Source organism: Aythya fuligula, chromosome 1 (assembly GCF_009819795.1).
Source record: "Aythya fuligula isolate bAytFul2 chromosome 1, bAytFul2.pri, whole genome shotgun sequence".
Taxonomy (NCBI): Eukaryota; Metazoa; Chordata; class Aves; order Anseriformes; family Anatidae; genus Aythya; species Aythya fuligula.
Window position 1 is genome coordinate 104,886,611 of NC_045559.1, and position 24,015 is coordinate 104,910,625.

A 24,015-nucleotide genomic window follows, 5' to 3' on the forward strand; every position below is an offset into this window, starting at 1 on the left:
CTTATGCTAGAAATATATGCTCCATGTCTATTTGTCTACATGTGTGTAACTGACTGAAGTTCCATATGTCCACTGATTTTCAACCAGCAGATAACAAATGTGCATCAACTATTAGGTACATGAAAAAATGAAATTTCCCTCATAAAACATTGTTGTATTAAAGGACTGAGAAAAAAAGATCAAACAATTTTTCATTCTTTACTAAACTCTGAGAAATTGAAGTTACTCATGTAATGAAGGAAAGAGAAACTGTACTACGTATACATACAATTTAAGAGAAGAAAAGAGTAATCATCAAAACTCAGCTAAATCTCTTAAAAAAAAAAAAATCAAATGCATGTCATATTATCAAGGTTATCCATAAAAAATGAGTCATAAAAAAAAAAACAACATCTGATTTGTCTTGGGAAGGTGGGGCCTTCCTGTTGGAACTGTGAACTTCCTACTGGTCAAACAAAAGGGAGTGGAGTATCCTGAGCCAAAAAGCAGGACAGGAAGGGACTGCCTAGATAGGATGAAACCATAAATGGAAGATTAACCTAGACACTGACAGAAGAGATATTATGATGTAGTCTTTTACAAAGAAATATAACATTTGGAATATTTCATTAATCTTCAGATTTGTTCAACTTTATAATATTTCATAATATATTCACTTTTTAAAATGTTTTAGTAAGTTGCAAATGATTAAGTGTCATACCTCTTTTTCTTATATGTGCTTTTTAGTATTACAGCATATCAAAATGTATCTGCCATCTTTGGAATTTAAAATCTCTTTTTTTTTTTTTTTTTTTTTTTTGATATAACGACCACTTCATATATGATTTCCGGTTTGGTGGAAGTTACCAAAACTAAGTTGTTAACAAAAAGTCAGAAATCTTGAGTTTGCCTTTGTTTCAGAGCTTCTCATACCTTGCTTTTCAAGTCTTTCTACTTTTTATTACAATGAGCATGCTTTTCTGCACTCTTGTTGAGGAAGAAGATTTCACTGACGTAAAGCAAATAAAAAGCAACTCCAAACTGTGACATATTTTTGCTGTATCTGAGAGCAATCAGTAAATACTGTTCAGCCAATATTTGAAATAATGCAGTCTAGCTGTCCTGTAGTAAAAACTGTGAATTTCGTAATACATAACAGTGTTCATTTCCCACCTTATCTGTGGACACACGTTTCAGTCCAAGTGTTTCTTTCTTGCCAGGTAAGCTTCAAACATATCATTGCTTAGGGCCCTTTCCACTTTCAGAGGAATGTGGATTGGGAAATGTTGAGGGAAAAAGAGAGAAAGATTAAGCAAGCAGAAAGTTCTAGTTTGATTAAATGAGTCCCTGCTTCCAAAACAAATTAAAAATATGGAATAGATAAGCTTATCCTTCCATATTATTTCAGTGATAAAACAGGTGTTCTTAAATCACATTGGAAACACATGTGCATGGTCTATGCCCTTACAGATTTATAGAGGGAACAATTTATAAAAGGATATCCTGAACTACAAAAACAGCAACAAAAAAAAAAAAAAAAAAAAAAAAAGAGAGAGAGAAAATCTTCAGACTGGTTTTCTGTATCAGTCCTTTTCAGTAGCAAAATCCAGGGCTGTTCAGCTTGTATCCCACAGGCAGAACCTGTGAACTGATACTCAGCAAAACTTATAAACCCTTTTTGGTTTCAGAGGAAGAGAAGGACTGCACAAGGTGCAGGCCTGGAGCAGTGTATTGTACTGAGAGGTAAAATGGGCAGTGCATACATCTGGGGGATAAACGTGGCCTAGTAGGATACAACTATATAGTTTGAATTTGAGTCAGCTTCACAGCTGACTTGAGGCTGGGGAATTCATTACCTACTAAGAGGGGCAGATAGGAAGCAGAGAATAATTCTTGGTAAATTCAATAGGAAGGATATAACTCTGTAGAAACTGTGTGGTAGAAAGAAGAGAGGTTGAGCAGAAATAAAAGTTTGTCTTATTTTATTTTGCTTTCCCTTAGCTCCTTTTCTAATTGTTGCCACAGGATTTCCCCACTAATTTCCTTTTCCCTCATGTGTCAGTAGTGCAGCTCTGTCTGGTTATCATGCCTTTGTGAATGAATGAAGGGAGAATTGAGAACATTACTTATCTTTATGGGCTGTTTGGATCTGAAACCTCTGATCTCTGTGATCCCATTTCCTTTTTACAATGGGACTCTGAGAGGAGAAAGCAAGAGCTCTTGGTGGAGCAAACTAATCTCTGGGTTTCTCTCCATGACCTCTTCTGCAGTGACACCACAGCTCTTGCTCAGGGAAGAATGCTGGATGCAAATGTATGATCCTTCTCTGCTGCTTGTGCTCTGGGTAGCCTTTTTGCCCCCTTGGCAAAAACGCTTTCTCTGCTTGGACTGGATAATTTAGGGAGGAAGACACAAGGATAGAAACTTTGGAAACTACTTGTGACAAAGGATAATAGTAGCTAGGGATGCTTTTCTCTTGTCCAGTTCACAGGACAGAGTGGAGACATTGGTGAGAGGCAAGCCCAGCAGCCCCAGTCTCAGGCACCAGGGCCAGGCCAGTGCCTGTGGCAGCCAGGGAAGGAATAGCTGTCTGCTGTTCCTGAGAAGCCAAAAAAAGGTGCCCCAAATACCTGATCTACTGTGAAATATTTAACTGTTAAACTCCATGAGAACATAAATAAAAGTGATATTACCTACTTATTTAATTGAAGTCAAAAATTTCTTTTTTTGTATTTTGGAGTGAGAGGTGTATATATCACAGGTGTGATATCATGGGCTATGTGAGAGGTGTTTATATCACAACTAGAAATCCAGCTCTCTCAGTCTCACAGGAGTTGAGTTTGCCTAAATGTGCTTTAGGCCACTGAAGAAATATCTATAAATGTTTGTGACTTACTCAATTATTCATGTCTCTTAGACAGTAGAATTAGGGATACAATACAAGCACTCTTGTAGCCTTAGAGAAATTTCTACTGTTTCTACAGCAGCTCCTTTAAAAATGATCTTACAGAAGGATGGAAACTTCTTTACTAAGGAGCTGTGCAACATATTCTGTGTAAATTCTTCTTCTGAAGTGCTAAATATGCTCACATTGTAATAATGTTTTTATTCTGAGAAATATGGATCCTTAGCTTCTTTTATGAGATATGGATGGATGAACAGTTTAATTGTTTTTCCTCAATTGTTGCAATTCACAGCTTGGCACTGAATATTGTATAGACAGTTGTAGATGTATAATATAATAGCCTGAGCAGTGAAGCGAGATGGCTGAAGAGCAAGCACATATCTCCCTTTGCTCCAGGATGACAGTTACCTCTGGCAGAAATGTGAGGTAGGCGCATTTAATCACTTCATCAAGAAGTGCCAAAGTTCATCTGTTAGTGCCTGAAGGCCTGTCTTCAGTTTAGGTATCATATGTCACACAATTTACAAACACACACAAAAAAAAAAAAAAAAAAAAAAAAAACAAACAGACTCTGTCTTGAAGAGATTATGATTTTAAATAGATGAGACAGAAAGCAAAGAGAAGAAATATTACCTATGAGCACAATGATAGCAATTTCATTTTAGTGTTTTGCTGGGTATGGGGGAATGAGGAGATTGAGAGATGTGTAGGAGGGATTAGAGCAAGCAATCAACCAGCATGGGAGAGATAATATATCTCAAAACCTGTACAAAACACTGATGAAAACATTGTTATCCAAATGTCTGCTTTGGCTGCTTCAGCTTGAATCTCTGTCTGGCTTCACTGTAAGATTACTGAACATAATCCTTTGAAGAGTATGAAGGAAAATCTGAATTTCAAAATATTTCCTGATAAGTCTTTTGCAAACTCCGCTCAAATCCCTATTGCTTCCTTCGTGTATATTTTAAGCTATGTCTGCTGAGGAGAGCCAGACCATGTGTTACTGAGATGGTTAAATACAGTAAGATTTTATAATAGTAGTTAAAGCACTCATCATTTATTTAGGAGACCTAAAGAGGGTTCCCAGTTCTGCTGTAAACCCTGTTTGTGAACTTTAAGAAAACACTTCCCATGAACTCATTATAGATAGGAATACTGACTTTTTGAAAGCACCTTGGAATAAGAGAAATAAAATGCCAGAAAGGAGGTAAAAGCTGTTAGTAATTTAAAACATGAATGAGTGATGGAAAGGGTGATTCATCAGCTGCTGAACTGTTGGGTGCATCCCCACTAGATGCTCCAGCTATAGCTATACTTTTGGCAGGAGCATTTTTTAACCTAAGTTACATATGTCCATGGGGACATGTGTAAGTCAGGGTGGTAACCATTGTAATTTGAGGGCAGCCAGGCCTAAGCTCCCAAAAGCTCTCATCGGTTCCTCATGTGATGGACCTAGAAAAGGCTTATATAGCTAACTACTCTGCCTGACATAAACTCTGTCACATCATGAGAAATCAAAACACAACATATTAAGGCAGACATCAAGTCCACTCTGTGATCACTTGCCTTTTGGGATGTGAACATTTATTGAAGTATACATTTTCTCCTTCTTGAAGCCAATGGAGCTAAACATTTACTTCAAGCACTGATGTGTGCTTTCAGAGGCACAGATCTCAGTTTGTATGTTTAGACCTGCAGTTTGTGAGCATGTAGGAAGACGTTCTAGATAGAAAGAAATCTGTGAAAGAAATCAGATTCGGTGTCCTTTTTTTATCAGTTACAGCAGAAAAATAATAATAATAAAAAATAATAATAATTATTAAAAAAAAAAAAAAGAGTAAACCGTTAGCTGTATAAATATAGGTTGCAATCGCTGCATGATGGCAGTATATATTATAGGTCACTCTGTTCGGATATCTTAAAGTATCTTCATGTTTCAGTAAGTCTTCTTACAGAGAAGATGGACCTGCCACAGTAAGAGGTGTAACACACTCCAAAATGGACCTTGAGAGATTGCTAGGTCCATCTCTAACTTTAGACTGACCAGCCCAGCTCTTCCTGACTCACTTTCCTTTTAGGTAAAATGGAGTTGATGCTTATCATTAGCAGCATGTTAATGAATGTGTTACAAAAAGCTGCGAGGCTTTGGTGAAGGCTGGGGGTGCCTATGCCATGGAGAAACAGCCCAGCCTTACTTGCAGTCTGCCTTTTCTGTATGAAATACATTGAGATCTGGGGCTGGAAAAGGTAGCACCTTCATGCAGTAGAGTCCTTAAGTTAGTTTGGTGTGCAGAAAAAGCATTGACAAAAAACTTAGTAAAGCAAGTACATAATACTAAAAAATCATGTCTGATGTGTTTGTGTTGTATTGCTTATATTGCCTGTATTTGTTTCCCTAACAAATAAGGAAGTTGTACATAAGCACAGAAAAAGAGCAGCTTTTTTTTTTGTTGTTGTCCTCTCTCCCTCCCCCCACCCCTCAGCCTTTCTGAGGTACAGTGTCAGGCTTTTTTTCTCTCCACCAAAAGAACCATGTGGTAAAGTGCTTGTTTTAGAGACACTGGCCTTTTCTTCTTGTGGAAAAAAGGAGCTCCTGTTTTATGGTGGCCTGGAGGCTGAAGAGCCTCCTGCTGCCAGGGCTGCTGCTTTAATGGTTTCAGCAATCAGCCTGGCTCTGGCAGCGAGGCAGAGTGGTCAGCCCTCTGCTTACCCTCTGTTTACTCTGTAACCTGGAGCAGCTCCGCTCCCGCTCTCCCACCCACCCCTGACGTGAATAACCCGGAGCACAGTATCAGCACAAAAAATCACTAGAAAGAACCGGTCATTGGCCTTCCCAAAGCGATGTGCTGAATTTCTCTCTTGAAGAATGAGCCTGCACTTTGCTTTCGCTTCCAGCGGCTGGGGAAATGTCAAGGCACGATGAGTCACGCTGCAGATCGGATCTGAGTGAGAGCTTTTTTCACTTGTTGTTCTAGGCTGTAGGAACAAGTTAGAGCTGATCCCAATACTTCATCAAACAGAACTTTTAACATTTCAGCAGATTTTGAAGAATGAATTTCTGCCATCTGGAATATCACAGAAACTGTTAATAAAACCGGGTTGTTTGTTTTCTTAATAATCTATAGCAAAAACTTACAAACAAAACTCCCATGATTCAGATCAAGATTTCTGGCTACTTTGGTTAGTTATATGTATCTTCTTAGCCTTCATTTTTGTATTAAAGCACATGAAAAGATATGAAAAAGGTGAGCCTTGGAAGCCATCTTAGAAAGCCAGTGCCAGGTAGACCTTAAGGAATTGTGTATGAGTAGTCACCAGTGACTGCTGCTCTGCTACAATGTCCATTAAGCTTATAGGAAAGAGTACTGTTGGCAGACTGTCATGTCTCAGCAGTAGAGCATTGAACTAAGCTGCCTCTAAATCTGTCATGATTGCTCTCATGCCAGACGCTGCTGAAAGATAGTTTTGCATTAGGGCTGAATGAGTGAATAAACATTGATGGCCTAACTCTTGTTTACTCTTCTATAACCAAGAATCTGATATTCACCATCTGATTTGTGTCAGGAGTTTGCACATGGATTTATATAGGGGTATTTTACTTCTTCATAAACCAGGTAAAACTGTGGAAAGCCATGGCTGTTTTGCTTACAGGTCCTAGCCCTCATGATCATATTAGGAAACCAACATGTAGGAATCACAAAGATGGGATTTGCAAAGAGATTTTAACACTTGCTTTCAATTTCTGTCCAGGTACTCTTGCTTAATATAGCATGAGCAGTTTTGGAAATCTCACTGGCTGCCCAGTACTGGCAGCTGTTTCTGAAATGTATAGTGTGTTCTGTCCTTAGTCTTGACAATTTTCTTCTGTGAGTTGACTGAAAGTTATTCTATGTCTATCACTTCTTAAGATGGGAAGTACCATGCTGGCAGACCTCAACTGCTCTACTGTGAGGAGTGGGAAATGTTTTTAAGTATCTGTATGTGTTATTTTTCATATATACTGAAGACGTTTTTATTTGGAAGGCCTCCTCAAAAATAATATATCATTTAATTCCCACTTCATGCTTACGTGTAGTACTTGAAGATGAATGATTGGTCATTTACATAGTATGGACAGGATCCATTTATTCAGGTTGTTTTTTTAGCTGTTTTCTAACTTCAGAAGCATATGTATTGGCAACTAGAAAATGTTCTGAGAATGTATCGGGCAGAGGTTAAACACTAAAAACAATACCAATCATGAAAAATTATCAGCAGTGTAAAACATTTTATTTCGGTCTGTAGCACTAAACTCAGGCCCAAACAATCATACTGAAGAAAGGATTTTAACAAAATATTTTGTCCAGTTACAATAGTAAGACTTTTGTTTGTTTTGTTTTGTTTTGTTTGTAATTTTGAATGCCAGCATAGTCTAAATCACAACAATGCAGGCACTTCTGCATGCTGCTACCTGACTGTGTTAGGATTGGTAAAATGGTTTAAAATTCTAATAACCATATGAAGATGCTCCAAGTTCACTGATAGAGTTTTCCCCTCCAGTACAATATACCATTTATCTATCTTTCACTACCCTTTTCATTTCTTTTTCAGCAAAATTATTCATAGTTTTGGAAAAACTAAATGTGCCATTTTTACTTGCCATATTTTCATTTTGATCCTTCTCTTTCCCTCTACCCTCAATGCCAATATGATAAAGATGGGACAAAAATCCAGACCTGAGAATGACTTCTCACACAGTTCAGGTGCATACCTGAAACTTTAGATCAAGAAGTGTTTTTCTTCTTTACACCATATATATATTTATATGAAGGGATTTGTATTTTTAAATTAACTTTTTTTTTTCAAGATTTTTTTTCCTGTGAGTTTCCCCTCCAACATAAGCTGTTTTTCAACTAGCTTGTCATATGTTTATGTCTTGTAGAATTGAGACAGTGAGCAGAAAACTTTTTTTATCCCCACTCTCTAAAAGGGAAAAATAAACTAGCAGGTTTTTGTGCAAAGTAAATGACTCTTTTCTCCAGTGTTTCTCATTTCGACACTTATTATTCAGGTATGATTGTATATATTTCCCTGCTTTCTTGTATACAGGGTTCTGCTGTTGGCAACTGGTCTGAATTTCTGTTCTGCTGCTTCTGTGCATTAATGCTTGTGCCTCTGTTATGCAATGGAAGTCTGGACATTGGTTGGTTTAATGCCCTGTAAACCTGAAGGAATAGACTGGAATTTGTTGCCTTAGGTTAATCCCTACGAGTTTCACCTTCTTTTTGGGGTAATATGCATTGCACTGTGTGAAATACATGTCTGATTCAGTAGTGGTTACATTAGCAACAGTGGAATCCTACTTGGGGACAAGGCTAAGGATCTAATGCCCTTGTAGCTCCAGATATTTTCTGTTGGTAATTGTGCATATGCTTTCTGCCTGCTGTTTTGATCCTGCTGTTGCTATTGTTTGCTGGAGACTCATGCTGCTCTGTCCTGCCTTCATGCCCAGCCTAAATTCCATTGTACCCACCCCACAGGCCTTTTGTGTAATGCCAAGCTAGCAAAAATCCTGTCATCTGATTCTTTTGTTGCCTGGGGGAGGTATGTGGGAAAGGCAGCTCACCACAATCACAACTGAGACTTGGCACATACAGCACAACAGTTTCCACTAGAAGTCTCTCAGGCTGAAAGATGATTTTGCTTCAGGTGCACACGCATCCACTTTCTGTGTTTGCAATTGAGTTTTATTTGCCAGAACAGCAAAGGAATGCAGCTGTTGGGATTTTATACTGTGCTTTTCACACTCCAAGTGGCATGTCATACTAATGTATTATTTGTATTACAGTAGTCCCTCAAGCCCTCCCCAACATCTGAATCCCATTGTTCTCACAGTATAAAAAGACATAGTCAGAAGCAGACCCCAGCACGGAGAAGCTTTCAGCAAATTACACTGACTAAAGGAGGATTTAGGAGGATCTTAATGTCCAAGTCTCTGAGAATGACTGAGACCACCCCATTTTCAAGCACCACGCTACTCCTGAAAAGACCAAGACCAAACAGAAGTCTCAAAGAGTCATCTAAAAGAAACAGAAAACACCCGTTCACTAATCCAGGGCTCCTCCACGGGCTCAGAAGTTCCCTGAATAGAGCGACAGAAGAAACACAGAAATGGCTTTTCATTTACTCAGAAATAGGAACTTTAAGTAGTCCCCAATGTTAATGACAGTTCAACCATAGCCTGCTGCAGCAGAAGGTACAGGTTCAAATGGTACTCATCTCCTTACTCTGGAGGAGGGCTTTGAACCCACAGAGTGCATCTCCTGGGATAATCCCCATCCAAGCTCTGAGGATTGTAACTGGTACAACTCTCCAAGGCAGCCAGGGACACAATTGTTGTGAGGACAGGTGCTCTAGAGGAGAGGTAGGGTTTGCTTCCTATTCTGGTGCCTTTCATTACATTTGACATGAGGTAAACATTGACAAAATCAAAAATAAGCTATAGAGAAAAGTCTGCACCTTTGGTTACACCCCTCTGAACTAAGAGGGGTGTCCGGCTGGGGATGGCAGAAAGCTGTAAATAGAACAGACTGATGAGAATTGGTATATCTTGAGATGAGAGCTGCTTTCAGAGCAAAGCAAAACAGTTCTTCAGGTCCCTACTCTATGTCTGAGATAAACAAGCATTCAGACCCTATGCAGGTAGAAACAGACAGAAATAAGAACAAAAGATCTGTGCAGCTCTTTGAGTAGGGAACAGGAAAGGAAAAAAACATTGTTGGTTCTGCTTGCAATCACATGTGCTATGAATCAGTACTGATCCTTGATGAAGAGGTTTCCTCAAGCTGCTTGCTATCACTTCTCCTCCCAAAAAAGTTGCAGTCCTTTCTGGGCTGCTGGCATAGCTGTCAGTGCAATCGTGCCCAAAGCTGATTCAAAATAAGGTGGGCTGTCAAAAAGCTTCTTCTCAAGCAACGCAGTTGACTTTTGCTGAAACAGGTTGGGGGATGCTGTCATGAGAAGCAGCGACAGCAGATCAAAAAGGACAGTAGTTTCTGGCACACTCAATGACTAAATTTCAAATGTCTTCACTATGAATGTTTTGTGTTACTCTCCTCATAACTATTAATATCAATGACATTTTTCTGTGTGATGGTTTCTCTTCCTGACTTACACAAAAGAAAGCAGGCCACACAGGATGACTTCAGTCTGAGATTTTGCTAGTCTGTAGTCTTCTTTGCCTTCCTTCTGTTTTTTCCCCCCAGTTGTAATTTTTCATTTTTAGAAGCCAGTTAAAGGCTGATGACTCCTTTTAAGAGAACAGGTAGTAAATTAATAAGACTTCTCAGAAACATGGGCTGGATCTTTCAGATTCCAGATGTTGTGCCGGTTGTCTCGGTTCCTGACTTTCTGACCCATACCTCTGTTAGGAAATCTCTGTGTGGCTCTGAGTCCTTGGCAGAGTTAGCAGGGACTGGCTCTTCGATTTTTCACTTAGGGTATTGTCATGCCGTTGTCAAACAGAGAAATGGAGTCCTGTTTCCATCTTTGATTTAGGGAGATTAACAACACAGCCCTTTTCAGAGTGCGTTTTCTTTCACATCTGTGGATTTTAAGAGCCTTGAAAGAGCTGCCTGTTTTGGCCAATGTGAAACCAAGGCTGTCACATTGCTGAAAGGCAAAAATGGGTTCCCTTGACTCTGGAATAGCTTTTCTGCTTTGTTTTGTTTTTTATGTTATGTTACGTTTTGTATATGCTTCTCTGAGGGCAATATTTACTGCCGAACTATTTTGTCCATTTAGTCTTGATAGGGGAAGGATTGTAACTTGGAGCCTGCTGACAAGATCTGCAGCTCAGGAACATTCTGTTGGCATAAGCGATACTCGAATTTTGCCAAAATGAAATGCAAGAAGGAGACTCTATCTGAGATAGGTCACACACTGTGTTTTGGATTTGATTCCCTCCATCTGTTTGCCATAACTATCCATTCTTGGTCCAGGAAAAAGCTTTTCTGGAGCATGTCATCTTTCTCTGCTCTCCTAGTCAAATGCTTGGATTCACCCTGCAGTGTCTGCACTGTTCATCGGTCAGCTCAGCAGCATTTGCTAAGGCTGGGTGATGAGGTCACTCAGCAGAAAGGGCAGTAACATATTCCAAAACAAATCAAAGACGTATAAAATGTTCACATTCGTCTGCCTATGTTGAGACTTGCGCATGTTGTGTTATGAGGTATTGTTTTTTTGCCTAGCTGAAAGATCTTAATTTTAGGGAAAGGAAGATTGCATAACATCTTTAACTTTCAATGCCAATGGCCTATTTGGGCTCTAGATGGGACCCTTCTTTCTGTCCTCAACCCTCCCCCCCCCCTTCCCCCCCCCCTTTCCCCAGCTACATGTATTTCTTCTTTTGGCCTTTCATGTGTACATATAGTTACTGATATCATTGTATCACTGTTTTTTTTTGTTTTGTTTTGTTTTGTTTTTCAGGTACCTTCTTGTGTTCTTCTTACTGACTGTGCAGTGGTGAGATTACAGAACTCAATATGGATATGACAAGACTGAAAACAAGGTTTGTATAAACAAAGAAAAACAAAATCATCCAAGTGATAAATTAAGAGGAGTTTGAAGGAATAGTTTAGAGTCTTGTCTGCAAGAGAGCTCAGCTAGATAAAGGGCTTTTTCATCTCTTTCATTGTGACTTAAATTCAAGTAGTTCAATAACATTCAAATATTTCAATAAAATCTGACAAGGTAAAATATGTGGAAGCCTGTTTTCTTGCTATAAGATACCTTTTGTTTAGCACTTCTTAGCAAATTATAGTAGAACCATACCCTTGGTTAAAAAGCCTAGGAACGGTTATAAAAAATAATAATTAAAAAAAAAAATAAAAAAAAATCTAGATCTCACTTATGTAATTTTGTGTCAATTTCAGATGTGGGTCTTCTCCAGGAAGTGAAGGTCTACAAGTGATCTAGGTTTTGTACCCTTCCTGAAGATGCAAAATACACTGAAGAATACATACTGATCCTTAAACTAGGACAACCTGCTCCTTGGCAGAATCCAAAGGAAGAGAGTCATAGGGACTGTTTATTTTTGTTTTATTCTAAGACATAGTAATTACTTGGCTTCCTTTTATAAAACACCTGCATACATTACGCTGCATTACTGATCCAAAACTTGGCTTTTTAATGTGGTTGCTCTTGCTTATATTTCCATTATTCCTGCTTATATTTCCATTTCTCTGGGCATGTGTATACATTATTATACTTTTTTCTCTATTTAATGTTTTTCCACTGGTTTCTCTGTTTTTACTTTTCCAGAGCTGAATAACCAAAGTTTATATAGTCTAGAAGAATAGACTTCTAAGTTAGAACTTATTTCATAATACTTTGCTGTCTTATATTTCTCTCTCTTTTTTTTTTTTTTTTTTTTTTTTTTTTTTTTCTCTACATTTGGTAATGTCTCAAAGTCCATGTGTCAAACATTGTATAAATAGGAGTAGTCATGATGGTGCCCTAAACAGCTTATAGTTTAATTAAAGACAGGAAAATAAGAACTAATTGTAAAAGAATAGGAAAGAGACTGAGTGCAATTGTAAAAATGTCATGTATTTAAATAGGCTCAATGTGAACAGTTTGTGCACAGCTCCAAATCAGAAGTCTAATGGCTTTGACACATGCTTTCCATGAAATCATGTGGTACCCTAACATTTTCTCTGTCTTCTGTCCTTCTCTTTGCCACTCATGGTGAAGCTGTTCATCTGTACAGTGCTCTGTCCCTCCTGTGTTCTCCTACCACTCTGCTACCTGGAAGTGTTGGGATCCACATGGTACTACCATCCAGATAGTATGGTGACATAGAGGAGCTGTACCACCTGCCGTCAGAAGAGAATCTCCTGAGGTGTTCACCCCTCCTCAGGTCTGTTCTTTGGAGCAAAAAGTATTATTAGCTTATATATTCCAAGCTGTTCCCATCTGTATTATCTCTTTTGTGTGAGTAGCCTTACTGTGAGAGCCTCATAACCTTTCATGTAATGATTATGCTTTGAGGGAGGTGACTGTTGTCATATATCCTCTGCAGGTGAGTAGGCAAAAGTCTTCATGCTGAAGATGCCCTAGCATGTCTTCCATGTGGTGCATTCTACAGCACTGCAAAGGCATGGCAGTCTTCCAAAAAATTAGCACTCCTCTTTGCTCAGCTGCTGTCCTTGGAGGTGCTGCAGGGATCTCCACTCTCATCTCCTTGGAAGAGATATCAAAAATTCCCAGGCTGAACATCTGCTAATACCCTACTACCAGTCTTAATCTGGCCAGATAAGGCTAAAAACAGAAGGTGTCACTATTTCATAAAGAGAGTAGTGCCTACATGAGGGGCACAGAGAGTTGCAGGAGAGAAGAAGGCAAGACAGAAGCAATACTATTTTGAGGAGGAAAAGAATTTGAAAGGCTACGTGAGGCAGTTTGTTGGTGGTGCCAATTCCTAAGGCAGCGTTTGCCTCTGCTCACACTGATCTTCATAAAGGTCCATTTCACAGCAGCCTTCCAGGAGAGGAAGTCCCCTCCCATCCATAAATGATGCTCCAGCCAAGGGTCACCCGAGAATGATGCTTGGTGCCTGCACCGCCTTCATTGGAATGAGCACATTAGCCTACCCTAGGACAAGAACAATAGAGGCATCCAGGCTGGGATGGATGCCTGCAGGGTGGTGATCAGGCTAATATGGAGCACTGTGTTGGGCTTTGCCTCTCCATTATCTCTTGAAAGGATGCTCTGCACTGAAGCTAGGGAAAGAAAGATGAAAGCCTTGACAAATGATTTTTTTCTTTTTTAAATGTTCCCATTTAAAGACAGACCTTTATATCTCAGCAGCAATTTTCCTTCCAAGGAAATTTATATTTGATTGCTTCTCTGACCTCTTTTTTTAATTAATTTCAGATACTTATTGTGTCTTTAGTGGTTCTTTGCCTGAGGTGGTGATGGTATTTGTTTTTCTAAATTGCATTGATACTGATTTCAAACGTGGCATATTTTCCATTGTCATGTGGTACTTTCCCTCTAAAGATCCATTCGTTCTTTCTCAACCAAAACAAATTTATGCATTTTGATATATACAAAAAATAGCTATATATATATGATATTTTATATGAAGAATATTTCTCCTCTGAGCAATTTCTCAGATTTTAATAGAGAAAATAAATTAGTTTTGTCCTTAGAAATGTCTTCCTCCTCACCATTTTAAGAGTTGACTAAATTCAATAGGGTTTATTTCAATAACTGGAAGATATATACAGGTCATTGCATAAATCCTCTTGCTTTCATTTGTAATCAAAATGTTTTTATTTCTCTCATCTGCTTAATGAACATGTATGACTCTTCTAGCATATTGTTCCATTGTTCCTCTTCCTCGTGTGCAAAGAGGATATCCATCAATTAAGTCTTACAGGCCAACCTACTGAATTTAAAGGTTTCCCTAGTTCTTTGTGAAAACCAATTACCTAAAATTTCAGACTAAAATAGTTTAAAATGTCTTTTTAGGGTGTTCCATTTTAAAGTAAAAGTTTTTTAAACTATTTATTTGCAGAAGTGGTGCTTATAACTGATACAAGGAATTAGAAAAAAAAATAATAATTTGATTGTCATAAAAAAAGAGTTGCCTATACATATAGGTATGACGTAAAATCACATGATTGTGCTGCAGCTGCTGGAATTCCATAAAAAAGCATGTCTTCAGTGAGTATTTTCCTATCACTTTGATCAAAGGACCTAACAACAAAGATTTTGTAGAGGTTTCTCAGTATATCATGGCTGATTTAATTTTTTGTTTTGGCTAACAAAAAAAAAAAAAAAATTGTGTGGCTGTGTTGTTTTGTTGTTGTGTTTGTTTGTTTTTGTTTTCCACACACTGAGCATTAAATGATTTATTTATTTTTTTTTTTTAAATTTGCACACTCAGCATGTACAAAAGGGTGTAGTTTTGTTGAATTCTACAGGGGACTGGTGAATACCATGTCCTAGGCAACGTTATATGGAGTTTGACTCTATATGCACACACATTATTGCTCTCTACAGGTACCTTAAAGGAGGCTGTAGCGAGGTGGGGGTTGGTCTATTCTCCCACGTGCCTGGTAACAGGATGAGGGGAAATGGGCTTAGGTTGGGCCAGGGGCGTTTTAGGTTGGATATTAGGAAGAACTTCTTTACCGAAAGGGTTGTTGGACATTGGAACAGGCTGCCCAGGGAAGTGGTGGAGTCACCATCCCTGGAAGTCTTTAAAAGACGTTTAGATGTAGAGCTTAGGGATATGGTTTAGTGGGGACTGTTAGCGTTAGGTCAGAGGTTGGACTCGATGATCTTGAGGTCTCTTCCAACCTAGAAATTCTGTGATTCTGTGTGATTTTTGGTTATCAAAGGAAGCTTCACCTTGATTTAAAATAGACCCAGGCTAATGTGCCTGAGGGATAAGTTGTAGCGTAGAAGCAATAAACACATGAAAATACTGTGAAATTTTAAAACCTTTATTATAACTGAGTTAAATAATTTATTAATGATAAATGTTTTGAGAGTTTAAAAGTTGTCTGGGTTGTACTGTGCAAGTGTCAGATGTGTCTATAGTGTCATTATAGTGTAAACTCTAAAAGTTAACTCTAGTGTTAACTCCAAAGTGACATAAGAAGGGAGATTTCTGACAGCATTGGAGCAATGGAAATGTCCAGGTTTTTGGTCTGGTTTTACACAAACAGAAGCTGTCTTATGTTCAATGGAAACTTTGTTCTTGAACTGTATAAAGTGCTTGCACTTGTCATGAACCGTGTAAATATAATTCAAACTAAAGTAAAGCTTATGACAGCTGAAGTTGGCAATATGTTTCTTTGCATAAGTGATCCATCATGTCTTCTATTTCTTCTATATCCATTGTAGAAAATAAGTCACAACACTCATATAACATGAGATAAAACCCTAAGGTGCTGGAAACAGGAAACAACTGCACTTATTTTTTGACTTTCATCCTTCTGAAACAATACTTTCAGTCATGCTTAGTATCTTGTTTAAAAACTTGAAATTGTTTAATAATGGTTCTCATTAGTAATAACTTTTAAGTAGGACCTAATACAAAGGAAAATTCCTTCTAGTGGCAAAACTATTAGAATTATTCCAAATGTATATTGCTGGAAATCAATTGGCTGGAAATAAAATAGCATTACAGAGAACAGAATTTGGCTGTCTTTGGATTTATTTTAATGCAAAATTTCTGCAGCAGAGCTGTAGATTTTATATATTTTTGATTACATCATGTTTTGCTCTCCACAAACCAGCCTATGCTCCTTTGCAATTTTGGTGAGTTTTGTCACTGAAATTACTCGGGTTTTGTTTGTTTGTTTGAGTACTTTGACATTTTTATGGATCTCAATTGTTTTGTTCTGTATTACATTTTATAACACTGTTCCATAGGAGTACATCATTAAATGTTCTGTTGAACAATGGAACCAAAGGAAAATATGAAGCAGAGCTATCAGATGCAATAATAGTCTATCCCCAAACCTTCTTCTACAACACTGTTATTTTTTTATGTTATTTTTTTTGACTGTAGTTATCTTCATCGAATCATAAAATGGTTTGGGTTGGAGGAGACCTTAAAGATCATCTATTTCCAACCCCCCTGTCATGAAAAGGGATGCTATCCACTAGATCAGGTTGTCCAGCCTGGCCTTGAATACCTCCAGGTATGGGACATCCACAACTTCTCTGGGCAACCTGTTCTAGTACCTCACCACCCACATAGCCCAAGAGATTATTTATTTTGGAAAGCTATACTGAAAAACTTTTTTATATTTGCATACATTAAGAACATTTTCTATAAGTAGTAATGCATGGTCTTTAATGATATTTTGAAGTACTTTTTGAATTAAAGCACTAAATTGTTATTATTTTTCGTCAGGAATAAAGAAATTAGATTATTTATATTAGATTATATTAGATTACTCTCACTATTAATATGAGTAATGTAAAACTGAAGATCTGTGTCTGACTCATAGAAGTAATGTTGCATATTCTGAAAGGACATAGAGATATAAAATGTAAAACCAAGACTATATATGAAAGCTGTCACAAAGAACATAGATACCAATGAAATGTGTGTGAAAATAAATTAAACTGGAAATCACATAAATATCATTGAGTATGAAATAAAATCAATTGTTGTGAAAATATTCAAGAAATAGAATCTGAGCTAAAATTCTCAAAAATTTTGCTCTGGTATTTGTATGAAAAAATATTAATTTTGCAGTTGCCTGATTATTTATTTTTATTTCTAATGTCATTGAGATGAACTCAAGTGTACTTACTGCTCTTTGTTTGATATTTGGGGTTCATGACAGCTCTCAACCTGCTGCTGTCAGAACTGTGGGGAAGAGGCCTGAATCATTTGCTGTGAAAAGTGACACCTGATGTGACATGCATGGGTTGAAACAGTAGAAAGGATCTGCTTTAGGCTTGGTGTACCTACAGGTTTTTTGACTTTTTAAAAATACTTTAAGTGTAAAATTGCCACTTTAGTCCCCATTTTAACAATGTACCATTATGTGTCTAAATAATCATAGAATCATAGAATATCCTGAGTTGGAAGGGACCCTTAAGGATCATCAAGTCCAACTCTTGACACCGCACAGGTCTACCCAAAAGTTCAGACCATGTGCCTAAGTTCACAGTCCAATCTTTTCTTAAATTCAGACAGGCTCGGTGCAGTGACCACTTCCCTGGGGAGCCTGTTCCAGTGTGCAACCACCCTCTCTGTGAAGAACCCCCTCCTGACGTCCAGCCTAAATTTCCCCTGCCTCAGCTTAACCCCGTTCCCGCGGGTCCTGTCACTAGTGTTAATGGAGAAAAGGTCTCCTGCCTCTTGACAACCCCTTGCGAGGAAGTTGTAGACTGTGATGAGGTCCCCCCTCAGCCTCCTCTTCTCCAGGCTGAACAGGCCCAGTGACCTCAGCCGTTCCTCGTACGTCTTCCCCTCAAGGCCTTTCACCATCTTCGTAGCCCTCCTCTGGACACTCTCCAACAGTTTCATGTCCTTTTTATACTGTGGTGCCCAGAACTGCACACAGTACTCGAGGTGAGGCCGCACCAGCGCAGAGTAGAGCGGGACAATCACCTCCCTTGACCTACTAGCGATGCCGTGCTTGATGCACCCCAGGATACGATTGGCCCTCCTGGCTGCCAGGGCACACTGCTGGCTCATATTCAACTTGCTGTCTATCACGACCCCCAGATCCCTCTCCTCTAGGCTGCTCTCCAGCGTCTCATCGCCCAGTCTGTATATGCAGCCAGGGTTTCCCCGTCCCAGGTGCAGGACCCGGCACTTGCTCTTATTGAACTTCATGCGGTTGGTGATCGCCCAGCTCTCCAACCTGTCCAGATCCCTCTGCAAGGCCTTTACGCCCTCATTTGAGTCCACAACTCCTCCAAGTTTGGTGTCATCAGCAAACTTGCTCAAAATACCCTCTATTCCTACATCCAGATCATTTATAAAAATATTGAAAAGTACCGGCCCTAAAATGGAGCCTTGAGGGACCCCACTGGTGACCGCCCGCCAGCCTGACACAGCCCCATTTACCATAACCCTTTGGGCCCTGCCCATTAGCCAATTGCTCACCCATCGTATGATGTTTTTATTTAGCTGTATGGTGGACATTTTGTCCAGTAGGATCCTATGGGAAACCGTGTCAAAAGCCTTGCTGAAGTCCAAAAAAATCACATCAGCTGGTTTCCCTTGGTCCACCATACGGGTGATCTTATCATAAAAGGAAATCAGGTTAGTTAGGCAGGACCTACCCTTCACAAACCCATGCTGGCTGGGACCAATGACTGCTTTGTCCCCCAGGTGCGCCTCAATAAGTCCGAGAACCAACTTCTCCATGATTTTACCAGGCACTGACGTGAGACTGACAGGCCTGTAATTGCTAGGGTCTTCTTTCTGACCCTTCTTGAAAATCGGCACAACATTTGCCAGCTTCCAGTCTACCGGGACCTCTCCAAATTCCCAGGATCGTTGAAAAATAATCGATAGAGGTTCCGCGATGACATCCGCCAGCTCTTTCAGCACCCGGGGATGAATCCCATCTGGACCCATGGACTTGTAGGGATCCAGGTGGAGTAGCAAATCCCGCACACGTTCAGGGTCAGTTGGGAGTTTGTCATCCCCACCATCCCGGTCCTCCAGCTCAGGGCACCCTGGGTCCCGAAGCCCATCATCAGCATTGAAGACAGAGGCAAAGAAGGCGTTAAGCGTCTCTGCTTTGCCTACGTCATCGTCTGTGAGGAGACCTTCCCTATCAAGGAGCGGCCCTATGTATTCTTTAGTTCTCCTTTTTCCATTTACATATCTAAAAAAACCCTTTTTATTTTCTCTCACAGACACAGCCAGCTTCAACTCTAGCTGTGCTTTGGCCACTCGAACTTTCTCCCTACAAACACGAACAGCATCCCTGTATTCTTTCCATGACGCCTGGCCCTCCTTCCAGTAGCGAAACACTCTCTGTTTCCGCCTAATCTCCATTAGAACATTCCTGGTTAGCCACGCCGGCCTCCTGCCCCGCCTGCCTGACTTGCGATATTTTGGAATTGCCTTATCTTGTGCTTCTAGGAGGCATCGCTTAAAGAGTGACCAGCACTGGTGGACATCGAGGCCTTCAAGAGCAGTTTCCCAGGGGACCTTACTGACTAGTTCCCTGAGCAGCCTGAAGTCCTCTTTCCCCATATCTAGGGATGAGGTTTTGGTGGCACTTTTCCTTCTGTCACCATAAATTTTGAACTCAACCACTTCATGGTCGCTATGACCGAGGCGGCCACCAATCACCACATCTCCCACCAGACCCTCTCTGTTTTCTAGCAACAGGTCTAGGAGGGCACCTTTCCTAGTTGGCTCCGTTAGCACGTGCACCAAGAAGTTATCATCTAGGTGCTTCATGAACCTCCTGGACTTGCTCGTGTCAGCCGTGTGGCACTCCCAGTTAACGTCCGGCAAGTTGAAGTCCCCCATAAGGACAAGGGGAGTTAATCTCGAGGCCTCTCTTAGTTCTGTAAAGAATAATTTATCGGCGCTATCATCCTGGCCAGGGGGTCTGTAATAGACTCCCACAACGACATCCCCTTTATTCGTTCGTCCCTTGATCCTTACCCAGAGGCTCTCAACTTTGCCATTGCCGACCTGAAGTTCCACACAGTCCAGCCCCTGCTTCACATACATCGCCACCCCACCACCTCGCCTACCCTGCCTGTCCCTCCTGAAGAGCCTGTAACCATCTATCGCAACACCCCAGTCACAGGACTCATCCCACCAGGTTTCGCTTATGCCGATGATGTCGTAGTTGCGGGACTGGGCCAGGACTTCTAGCTCATCTATTTTATTCCTCATACTGCGTGCGTTTGTGTAAAAGCACTTCAGGTGCGTCTCCTTACACTCAGCACCTTGTGGATCTGACCAAAGGACCCCACTGGCACACAGCCCCTCTGATTCTAGCGTACCATCCCTTAGGTCTTCACTGGCGCGCCTGGTTTTAGCCCCTTCCCCCTTCGACTCTAGTTTAAAGCCCTATCTATCAGCCCTGCCAACTCCTGACCTAAGATCCTTACCCCTCTCCGAGAGAGGCGCATCCCATCCGGTGCCATCAGGCCTGGTGTAGCGTAGACCTTCCCATGATCAAAGAAACCGAAATTACCATTATGTGTCTAAATAATGTCTCATTTGGGTAATTAGGGTTGAAATCAAGATAGAGAAGTCTGGTGCAATAATTAGTCTCAATTGTTTCTGGTGATGAAAAGATGGATGGCGAGAGAGTACAATCCAAGTGAGAATATTTGCTTAAAGCAGTCAAGAAGTTGAGCAATTACCAAGCGTTGTAAACAATGAAACTGAAATAAGCTCATCCTTTCTGACTGAATTCTTTCTGTAGAGTAGAGAAAAAGTAACTCCCTGACATAGAAAAAATAGTTTTCCTAAAATATTTTTGTCATGGCTTTTACATTTCATAAAAATAAATAAAAATAAAATAAAAACAAACTAAATATTTTGTTTGTTTGCAAGTCTGATTTATTATTATTATTATTAAAATCAGCTAAATGGGAACCAGTTCACTTCATATTACGCTTGTACAACTCATAGCTTGACGCACCAAGTCAGACTTCTACAGACTTAAAGAAACCAGGACGGCAACAATAACCTAATTTCTCTTTCAAGATAAAATTCAATTTATTTAACACATTCAAAAATAGTTTGCCTTGCCCATTTTTAGAAGACAAACACATAATTTCATAGGATGGATTATTAGTCAATTCAAACCATAAATCCCAGATAACTCAAGGACAAACTTCAACAGAGATGTTTCTAGGACTAAATACAAGTTTACAGAAACTTGGCCTACACATTGTAATCTATATGTCAATAAACAAGAATACAAAGAAATAGGATTAAAATATTACTGGGGTAATAGTGAGGTAACCACCTAAGCTCTGCTATGAGGAGCTCATATGGATTACATTTTTTATCAGCTTTGCAATGCAAATCAGTCATATTAATATTATTAAGCCTTCTGTATAAGAACTTTAATTCCAACATTTAAAAGCGCATCCTACTTTACTGTGTAATACCTCAAATGTCCTGGAGGGTCTGTGATATTGCAAATCCAAATGCAGCAGAAAGAGTTATGCTTGCTTCCATTTTGCATATCTTTTAAGTTAGTGTTGTCTCCTGGCAAGTTTGTTTTTAGCTCAGAGATACGTGCGTTTTTTATCTTCAAAATAACCTTAATAAAACATGCAGATAAGAGAAAACATTCATTTGGTAATATCAGCTGTAATTAAAATTATTTTCTTAAGAAGCAGCAATTGAGTCATGCAACATTTTATTGAAAATATCTTTTACATTCAGCTTAATTGTGGGTGCTTTTCACACAATTTTGAGATTGCCTGATTACACAATTATATACTTAATATCAAACTACTTGTATATAAAAAGTATTTTGTAATACCTAGAAATAAATTAAGATTTGGTGGCTGATGTCAAATCCATGAAAGCTAAGGAACTGATTTTGATTAGCTTCTGATTAGCCTTTGGATTGAAATCTTACTAACTAGGAAAAAATATATATATATATAATATATGATTGAGAAGTTCCTCAAGGACTTAAAATTTAAAATTTTATTGCTAAAAATAAGAAAATCTAAGACTTATATGAAGAACAATAATTTATTCTATAATTTGTATGTTTTGAAGAGTTATTATTATTACTGTTATTGTTGTTATTGTTGTTATTTAGCTAGTTATTTGACTTTCCTGGAAATTAAAAATAATAATAATAAAAAAAACCTATTTTCATTATATTTTACACTAGTATCAGAATTATAGAAACTACATAAAAGTCAAAATGGGAGAAAAAACCCAATATAGCCCATAAGTTTCTTTTAGAATCAAAAGTAAAAGCAGTAGAAAATTACTTCTCAGAAAAATGTATTTACTCACAAGATACTAAGATACCGATTTTTCACAAAAATTTAGTAAAAAGTTTTTCTGCTATTTCTGCATATTTACACTATGATAACTTCAATTTTCCTCAGTAGTAGCTGATCAATCATTTCACTTGAAAAAAACAGAGAACTATGGTGAAGAATTGCTCATCAATGTACAGAAAGAACTTAATTTTAAAATAAATATTAAAAGTGAAAATTATGTATAATCTTATTTATGTCTTTCCCAGAGCATGGAATAAATAGGAACATGATGACTGACTTTAAAAACATCTCCTGTAGAAATGATTTGCTCATTTCTCTTAGCTTTCTATCTCTGAAAGTAACTAACCATCATCTGAAAAGTTTTTTTCTTTGTCTCTCACTACCAACATTTATTATAGAGATAAAGTAGAGGTCTAGACAGCAAAAAATCTTATTTTTGTTCCCATTTCAACCACAGACTTTTATTTGACCTTGGACAACTCATTTATCCCATCTTCAAAGGTACAAGGGAAGATTTAATTAATCAATAAAATTATCACTGTGGTGCCCTTAAATCACTCACATGGAAAGATCACTCTCTGCACTTAACCACAATTAAAGAGCACACTAAGTATTTTTTATTGTTGTTTTGTTTTGTTTTTTTTTTTGAAACAAAAAATACTAGAAGTATGTTGACATAAATAAAAGATTTTAGTTTTTCCTTCTTTTTCTTTCCTCTGCCATCCACATAATTGCTTCCAAAGCACAGAAACTGCATTGATTTATATAATGTTTTCATTTAAAGATGTTACTAGAAGTTTAGGAGAATGACCTGGTCATGGAAATTCTGATTGCACTCTTAGATATCGTAGAAAAATAGAAGTTATATTTTTCAAAAAATGTGCCTGTCATCCTTTTTTTTTTATTTATTTATTTTTTTTTTTCTGTGTGTGCTTTACATAGCTATGTCACTCTGCAAAGTCCAGCTACTGCTCTTAGAATGAAATAGTATTCTCAGAATATCACATCAATTTTTCATTGGCAACTTTCCTCAAACACATAGCAGAGAAAGTACACCTTTATCTAAACCATAATTGAATCTTATAAAAGCAATATGTTATTATGTAAGACATCTGTGTAGCTCTCTCAGTAACACACCCTTCTAGTGGAAAAATAAAACAAAAAGGTATTTTGAAAGTATCTTGAAGATAAATTTCTATTAAACACAGATCTGTTTTTAAAAAAGATTTTTGGATAATTTTGGCTTCACTGGGTAATGATGCTAATAGGAAAGGGAAAAAAAAAAAAAAAAAAAAAAAAAAGGAAAGAAAGAAAGAAACAAGGAACATGATGCTAAAATCCACACTGAAATTACTCTGTATCAGCTGATCTGTGGTAAACAGTTGTTATCCCCTGGGATACTATCCTATGTATCCCAGTATTGTATTATGCATTATGAGATTTTCCATGCCTACTTAAGTAAAACACAGTTATATCTGCTACTGATCAAAGATATTCACACATTTGTTAAGGGCAATTGTGGTGTATAAAAACTTGCCCACAGATTCCTTAGATCCTGTTCTCTTTCTACTATTATAAATTTTATAAATTTGGATTAATCCCTTGGTGGAATTTCATTTCAACTTGTGTAAGTTCTCAGTTCTTGTAGC

At 38.5% G+C, this 24,015-nt stretch overlaps 1 long non-coding RNA gene across 1 annotated transcript; it reads left to right on the forward strand.

Annotated features, from left to right (window-relative positions):
* Positions 1–5,784: 5,784 nt before the first annotated feature.
* On the forward strand, positions 5,785–12,101 carry LOC116502189. Its single transcript, XR_004254545.1, has 3 exons — positions 5,785–5,830; positions 11,351–11,432; positions 11,797–12,101. It is a non-coding gene; the product is annotated as an uncharacterized LOC116502189 (long non-coding RNA).
* The last annotated feature ends 11,914 nt before the right edge of the window (positions 12,102–24,015 follow it).